Source organism: Dermacentor silvarum, chromosome 8, assembly GCF_013339745.2.
Source record: "Dermacentor silvarum isolate Dsil-2018 chromosome 8, BIME_Dsil_1.4, whole genome shotgun sequence".
NCBI lineage: Eukaryota > Metazoa > Arthropoda > Arachnida > Ixodida > Ixodidae > Dermacentor > Dermacentor silvarum.
Window position 1 is genome coordinate 51355392 of NC_051161.1, and position 8166 is coordinate 51363557.

At 45.3% G+C, this 8166-nt stretch overlaps 2 non-coding genes across 2 annotated transcripts; one reads left to right on the forward strand and one right to left on the reverse strand.

The window, feature by feature from the left end:
- Window positions 1-3972: 3972 nt before the first annotated feature.
- On the reverse strand, window positions 3973-4064 carry Trnay-gua (transfer RNA tyrosine (anticodon GUA)). The gene is given in 2 exon segments: window positions 3973-4008; window positions 4028-4064. It is a non-coding gene; the product is annotated as a tRNA-Tyr (tRNA).
- A 1155-nt stretch (window positions 4065-5219) lies between these two features.
- On the forward strand, window positions 5220-5291 carry Trnaw-cca (transfer RNA tryptophan (anticodon CCA)). The gene has a single exon. It is a non-coding gene; the product is annotated as a tRNA-Trp (tRNA).
- The last annotated feature ends 2875 nt before the right edge of the window (window positions 5292-8166 follow it).

Sequence of the window (8166 nt, forward strand, 5' to 3'; positions counted from 1 at the left end):
CAAGCCAAGCCAGTCCAAGCCAAGCGCAGCATTGAAGAAAAACATGGCAGCGGACAGTGGTAAGTCTCCTGTTTTTCGTGGTGGCAGAAATCGGAACGTAGATTTGTGCGGGGAAGAAATGGACGCATTAGCACATGTTTTCACTTAGCGAACAGCGTGGACAGGTCCTTCATTAATTACATTGTGAATCAGACGGCTTCGCGCGACTTTGCCGCGGAGCTCTTTGTGTCGGATGGAACGGGTGCTGGAAATCGCGATGTCACTTTGCCTGTAGAACAAAATATCACCAAGGCTATTGCCATAGGTTTGTGACTTTTGTGCTTGGTCGCGATAGTGGACATTTTCAAAGTCATGATTTCAGCGTTTCTGGCGGTCGCTTCTCCATGTTTAAACGGCGCTGTAACGTCCCTCGCAGCCTCTCCGCTACCACAACTGCATTTCCACGCTGCTTTTACCGACAAGAGCATTGTTGCAAACACCCAAGCAGTTTGAGATTTTAGCACTGGCCGGCGGCAAATATCGCGCTATCTCAGCCTCAAAGGTAGATGTACTTGTACATCTTTTTTTTTCTAAATCTTGTCACGGCTAAGGAAGTGAAAAAGTATTATTTGTTATGGAAGAAACGATTTTCCGAGTGGATTGATTATGCCATAAAGAGCAACATTCAATCAGCAGAGGTTGCTTTGGTGCTTCGTACAATAATTTTGTGCTGCAGTGCTTCCCAGTATGTGGCATAAACTGTTTTGTTTGTTATTTCTATGTGTCTGAACGTAAGTTGTTTATTGACAATGTGCTGTTTATCATTTCTTTCAGTGTCTCCTATGGGCTCTCGCTGTTCTCTGTTTTCGGACGAAGACATTTCAAGCGGTGAAGTCTCCTGGATTTATCATGCTACTTTCAACGTTGACATATGCGCCGTTATTAAGTAAAATTAATAAATGTGTGCATCGCTATGGGTCTACGTTTTCATTTCGTGTGGCCATATACTGAGCCCTGTGCAACAGGGCTCAAAAGTATATGCTCTGTCAAGCAGTAAGTGCATATTGCAGTTTTAAGCCTGAATTTCTCACTTAGTGGACGAAAAACAGTGAACTTCAGTGAACAAAATAAAAGGATATCTACTGGGCGCAACGAATGCCTAGGTCCTCAAAATATCCTGAACGCGTACTGAAAAGATACTCGAATGCTTCCTGAGGATGTCCCGAGGACGTGCCGAGGCCGGACATGTGGACTTGATCGGGATGTTTTGAGGCTCATGCGGGGACGTCTTGAGGACGACCTAACGTACTCAGTTGTACGTACTGAGGACGTCCTGAGGATGTCATTGTGTTGTCTGGGTTATAGCAACGGGGACACTAATTCCAGAGCGGTGAAGCAGATGACGAACCCAGCGTAGCCGCGCGTAGTGACCTTAAAACACCGCTTGCCACCATGTGCTTATTGTGTACTTTCCACGCGATTGCTTGTTTTTATTTTTATGACTGAGCTAGTTTTTTTGTCACGTGACTCTCACTCTAACGTTCACTGTTATTATTAGCTTTGATGAACCAACGCTGTTAAACGATTTGGTCTTAATAAAAAAAAATGTCACGTATTTGGTTAATTATGTCGGTCATGGGCGCTACCCGAAAGTTCAGCAATAAATATGGCATAGTTGGCTTCGTTGTCGTAAAGCAGTCTTGTTCGTTGAGAACGCCTGCTGTGAGATCAAGCAGAGTCGCCGCCTGGCGGGCGCTGGCTGAACCCCTGATAGTGTGGCTTAGCCTCCGGGATGAGCTCCGGCAGCGCGCTGCCGGATCTGATCGCGAAGGCCTCCAGTGTGGATTGCGCTACGCGTCGTCTGCTAAGCACTACGTGTTTAATGTGCTTGTACGGCAGTAATATCTTTCAAGAACATTTCTTCCGTCTTTGCAACGCAGTCGTAAATGCTTCTCTGTATTTTTTTATGGTGTACAAAAGCATTTAGCCTTGTGCTGTCGTCTTTTCGCTGTAGTGAGCTCAGTCAAACGCGGGATATATGATTCTCGCACCCTGCGCTTTCCACAAGCACATAAATTTTATTATCGCTTTTTGTATCCGAGTACATCACACGAATAATTTTACCCTCTTTTAAACCAATGAAGTTGTACCAGCGAGATGTGAACGCCGCGCTTTAGCGACTTGTCACGATGCGTTAATCACCCCGGAATGTCTGTGATACCACGAAACAGAAACGGAGGCATCAACATCTTTCAGCAGTAGAAAAAAAAAAGAATCGTAAACGTGCACTCATATCATATCGCGTCATACACTTTCAATACGACAAATGCACCATTATAATTGCGATAATTGCATGACTCTCGGTTAGTAGTTAACAGACAAGTGGGTGTTCAATATGTGGTTCTGATGCCACTACGCCGAAATAAACTGCCTCGCATTAAATCGTGGGTTTTTGTTCTTTGAATAGCTGCTGCAAAATGAAAGCTAAAATATAGCATTATACGGGGATCATGTGTGACACGGCACTCTCTATGGACACGATTATATAACATTGAGTTTAAAGGTGGTTATTACAATTTCCTTTCGCTCCTCATTCTGGCGTTCTAGCCTGACACAACCCGGAGTGGTCCATATTAGGTGAAATCAAACAAGATAATGATTTTAGCTCCTCAAATAATTACAACTTTGTCGCATCGCTGTGTGCGCGGCTCAACCGTGCAAGGGCGATAAAATAATCTCGTCTGAAGCAATCTCATGGTCATACTAACGTACTGTCAGTCACAGTGACCTAGCTTGCTTAATTGATATTATTGACTGCTTGCAGTTCACAGCAAATATTTGCTGTGAGAAAGGGAGCAGCAGAGAGTGCGCATTAACTTTCTGCTTTACCCTAATTCGTCGTACAGGAATACGGAGCTTTTCAAACCCGAGAAAGATTCTCGGAGAATGCGGTAATAATCAATTTGCGCAACATTATTACGGAATAGGCGGAATGCAAGCGAAACACACACAAAAAGCCCCAAGAAAGTACCGAATGGAGAGTGTAGCTGAGTGCGAGTCCCCAGTGAAATGTAAATAGAAACATTCTGTGTAATTCGTGTAAAAAAAATGTGGCATTTGAGAGCAATACGAGATGACTGCTCACTGCTGTCACCTCGTATCGTTACCAGAAAATTGGGCTAAATCGTTCACAGCAGAACTCCGCCAACTCCGCCGTGTACATTTCAAAGCGCGCCGTCCACCGCCTCTCCATAAAGGGCTTTACTCCACACTAGATGGTGCTGCCATCTGTCGTTCAATCTAGCGGAATCTGTAGCGCAAGGAGTGGTTGCGCCATCTCTTTCGTGCTAGCGTAAATAAAAAGGACAAAATATAATTTTTGAAACATGGCCTCAGAGCGTAATGTTGTATGCACGGCAAAACGTCCTACGTTTGCGATTTTGTACCCTTGGCGACCGTCCCGGAGGCGCAGTGACATCGCCGATGCTTTTGCCTTTCAGCAACAGATGAAACTACCATTCTTAGCGCGGCAAACCGTGGCTGCAAATAACTTTTCGTTTCTTTATTTTGCATTTTCCTTGCCATGCGGGTACTTGCGCGCGTGTCAACAGTTCTGAACAAACTAAACTTGCAGCCAGCCAGCATGCCAGACCAGTTGGTGCGACATTGTCCCCAAAGGTCGCGCATTTATGCAAATCAGCTCGTGGTTTAGCCAGAAGAGCCCTGCAACTTTCTCGCGAAAGCGCTGTCATCGTAACAAGCGTAGGGAGCCTACATGCAAAGGCTCCCTAAACAAGCGTCATTTATCAATATCGTGTATGTGAGAATTCGGATGTGGTGATCATACATACCACCACACCGGTTGACTTTATTCGTTACAAAAAAAAAAAGGTTGCACTCTTTTTACGATTTCTAAAATTAGAACGCTGTTACGTAGCGCTTCTGTATCTCGCGTCAAATATTTGAAAGAAAAATATAAGAAAAAAAATTTCGTCCGTCGAGCCGGATTCGAACCAGCGACCTATGGATTTCCATAGTGTTTTCACCTCTACAGTCCACCGCTCTACCAACTGAGCTATCGACGGCGACGCAGCAGTGGGCAAACATTGTATTTATATGCCAATTTTGTGTTCTTAAGTCCACAATTACAAATATAATTTTGTAAGTTTAGGGACATCGCTGCTGCTGCTTCTGGCGGCAGTGGTGGTGGCGGCCATGTTCAACGAACAATAACGTCCCAGGTACGACATATCTTTTGCGACAGCCGCCTAACAATCTAAAGTTTTCATTGGTACGCTGCAATGCAAATTGCATGGCAGTGAACACCACAATGAGAATACCACACTCAGCACAGTTATCATCGGAAAGCAACCACGTGTGCTTACATTGGAACAGCACCAACACAGACTTTATCGCAACGTTGCAGCCTAAGCAAAGGAGTGCACCTACCATCCTACTATCGCCACCTCGTGAATAACCGTGCAGGTTGGGCACTTTTCGATACGATGGCCCCAAATATGATCGCTACTCTGCTAAAAACTGAAACCACAGAATAAGTAACCGAGTACACTGGCGCTCTGACATCGCGCAAACTGCCGCAATCACGAAAGCGCATCATGGCACACATTGTCCTTTACCAACGTCCATGTGCGACCGCGCTCACCATACGCTTCACAAGACGTTGCAGTCACAACATGCACAGTTATGTCAGTGGCTGCAAATTGCATACATGAAATGCACAATTCCACTCCTCACACAGCTTCCACAGTCGACAACCCAGCAGGTAGCCAAGCTGGGCGCGCATCGCCGGCATCTGCGGCACATAGAATAACGAACCAGCTTGGCCTCTGAGATTCAATTGCCGCATTCGGCAGTATATTTAGCTTATTAATTATCCGCCAGATGTCGCCTACATCAACACAAATACATTGCCTCAGAGATTAAAATGACGCGACGCGTTAGCGCCGTTTACGTTTTTAGCCTTCTAGTGTTCGGTATGACCGCTAGATGGCAATAGCATACCGCGCGCAAACATTACCCCTCCGCAAGCTTTTATGCCTCGGTCGTGGACCGAGCGTTTAGACTTGTGCATGCTGGCTCGTTAAAATGTCACTCGCAGAACTTGTAAGACGACCAAGTATAGAGGAATGGTACAATTCAACAAAAAAATAACAAACTAAAAGGTTGGAGTTTTTATGCTTTGGTTTATAACGTGCTTTTAAAACCCTTGCTCTGCAGCTGACTCGGTGGCGCAACGGTAGCGCGTCTGACTCCAGATCAGAAGGTTGCGTGTTCGAATCACGTCCGGGTCAAATTTTTTTATGTGTGTGTTTTATATACCTTGGCGTAAACATTTGTGTTCGCGTTATCTCATGGACAAGTGTACTTTTTTGCGGCCAGGTAGACGCGCAGCGGTGTCCGTATTAGATACAAAATACGACACTGCAATATGAATTCCGCAAGGGCGCGAGTTCGTGGCGATACCTTCCGCTCGATTATACGCTACTCTAATCGTCCACTGTTCACGGCCAGCTGACCCCATCTCTAACGCGAGCCGGGTGTCGTTCTGAGCCTTGGCGAAGTTGACCAACGAAGCGCGAAAAGGAATGGCATCGGAAAAGGCATCGCTACAAAATCGCGGCCCAAGTCGTGCCTCTTTATTATTCAGTATGTAGTACACGAGCTGATGTCGAATGTTAAGGTTTAAAAAGTCGCCAAAATCTTCAAGTAGAGATAAGACTAAGAACAGACGCTGTGGCTTTTTTGCATTATGATGATGGCCATGATCTGCGGTGACCACTGGGACCCTTCCGAATTATAACCGAGTTGCCAAATGGAAGTTCGATTTATCTATACCATAGTTAGCGTCCTTGCGAAAAATACAGAAACTAATGAATGCGTCAATCAGTAATAGATCAAGGACATGAAGCCTGGGTAAAAGCACATGAGACTGAAAATCTGGTGAAGTTCCAGTACGCGCGATCCTCCTACGTGTCATCTGGCGAGAATGAATGGTAGGGTGATTATCCAGGACGTAGAGTACCATCCAAGTATGCATCTGAACCTTGAATTGTATTCAATTGTATTTTATAGATATTATTCTTCATACTAGCTGTGGCAACAGTTATAAGCTCAAAACGGGTTTTGCTGTGTCCACGCATCTGCGAGTACTTTTGATTGCACCTTTGTCGTCGTCATCGTGTGCCATTGGTACGGATTGTGTTGCGCGTCACGGCCAAGAATGCAACAAGGAATATGAAACGGCGATTGTTTGTAGGAAGTGTGTTTGTATCGTTTGTTTGAATTAAATTACGTGCCAAAACCACGATCTGATTATGAGGCATGCCGTAGTGGGGGACTCCGGAAATTTGGACCACCTGGGGTTCTTCATCATCATCATCAGCCTATATTTATGTCCACTGCAGGACGAAGGCCTCTCCCTGCGATCTCCAATTACCCCTGTCTTGCGCTAGCGTATTCCAACTTGCGCTTGCGAATTTCCTAACTTCATTTCCCAACTTCTTTAATGTGCACCTAAATCTAAGTACACGGGTGTTTTCGCGCTTCGCCCCGTCGAAATGCGGCCGCCGTGGCAGGGATTCGATCCCGCGACATCGTGCTCAGCAGCCCAACACCATAGCCTCTGAGCAACCACGGCGGGTGCATACATCGTTTGTTTCTTCATTGTGTCCTTGCCCGTAACGCGTTACGTAATCTGCACCCCCCTCCCCCTTACACTCAGCTGAAAGGGGCACTAAAGGGACATTAAACTGAATCAGTTTCGGTTTAGAAAGTGTTTCGTTTCGTTGATTTCGCGCTAATACATTGATTATTTGACGAGAAATTAAATAAAGTTCCATTTTTAAGTTTTGCGTCGAAACGCGAGAGTCCGTACGTGTGTGTGATGTCACAGACTGGAAAGTTATTTTTCCCCATTTCGGCCGTTGTTGTTCAGAAAATATTCTTGAACCTTCCCAAGATTAAGCCTTTCGCTCTTTTAGAATAAAACGTAGTGCAATTCAACTAATCTCGAGCAGATGGCATCAAAATCCGTGACGTCCTGACAAGCTGGCGTCGCGTCTCTTCTGGCTTACCGAGCGTCCTGACACGGTAGGAGTTGCTTTCCTTGATATGGTGGAAGAGAACGTACTGACGGAGATCAAGTTATTTTTTGCTCTTTAGTGTTTTTTACTTACTCTTTTAGCAAAACTCTCGTTTATACACCGAAGCACAAAAGTAACTGGAACGCCCATGTATTTCGTTCCAAACTTTGGGAAATGACGTCTCGAAACTGGTGTCTCTCTCCTGGCTTTTGGCCAGGGAATCCGGGCTATTACACCATTCGCATATCCTGCCCCAGGCAGCGCGCGTTCTCCTTCTGGCATTTTCCCTTCGCTTTTTCGGTTCTTGTATTAGACCAAAAGCACCACCCCCCTCCCCAATTTATCCCAAGATACATCTTTTCCTTCATCATTAAATTTTTCCCCACCGATATCCTTTTATGCCGCACAAGCTTTTCAAACACGGCAAGTCGGTGGTCCACACGAAGCCTCCTTGACAGCAGGCCACAGCGTATGCTTTGGTGTTCAGCGGAAAAGAGCAACGTCGCAAACGGCAGAAGACATGCGGCAGTCGTTTGAAGTGTTAGCGCCAGTTCAATACTCGATGCTCCTGTGTAAACAATGGGAAAGTGAGGCTGTGAGCAGAAACTTTGCGGTGCTCTTTGCGGTGCTCTTTGCAGTGACATAGAAACTAGGTAGGCCTGAACAAACTTTTGGCAACCTCAGCTCATTACAACGACAGTTGTATATGTCTGTAGTATTTTGATTGAAAACAGGCTTTAACTCATGGCCAAGTTCGAGTTCTTTCGTTCACATATATCTGAAACTTTCTATTTTTTGCTCGCTAGCATAATGTCGCTGCTAAGGAAGCAGGAATGAACGTTTATTCCCGCCATGATGAGTCAGTGGCTAAGGCGCCTTCTGTTGCTGGTCAGTTCTCATGTACTTGTATTTTTGGTGCACGCTAAAAAACAAAAAGAAAAATAAAGAAAAAGAAGGGGAAAAATGTCGCAGTTTCGCCCTAAAGGCGAAGCATCAATTGCGATAGCAAATTGGTAGAGAGCTATTCGGAGTAGGGATAGTAGTTTTATCGGCTGCATAAACTTGGACACATTCGCTTTCTAAC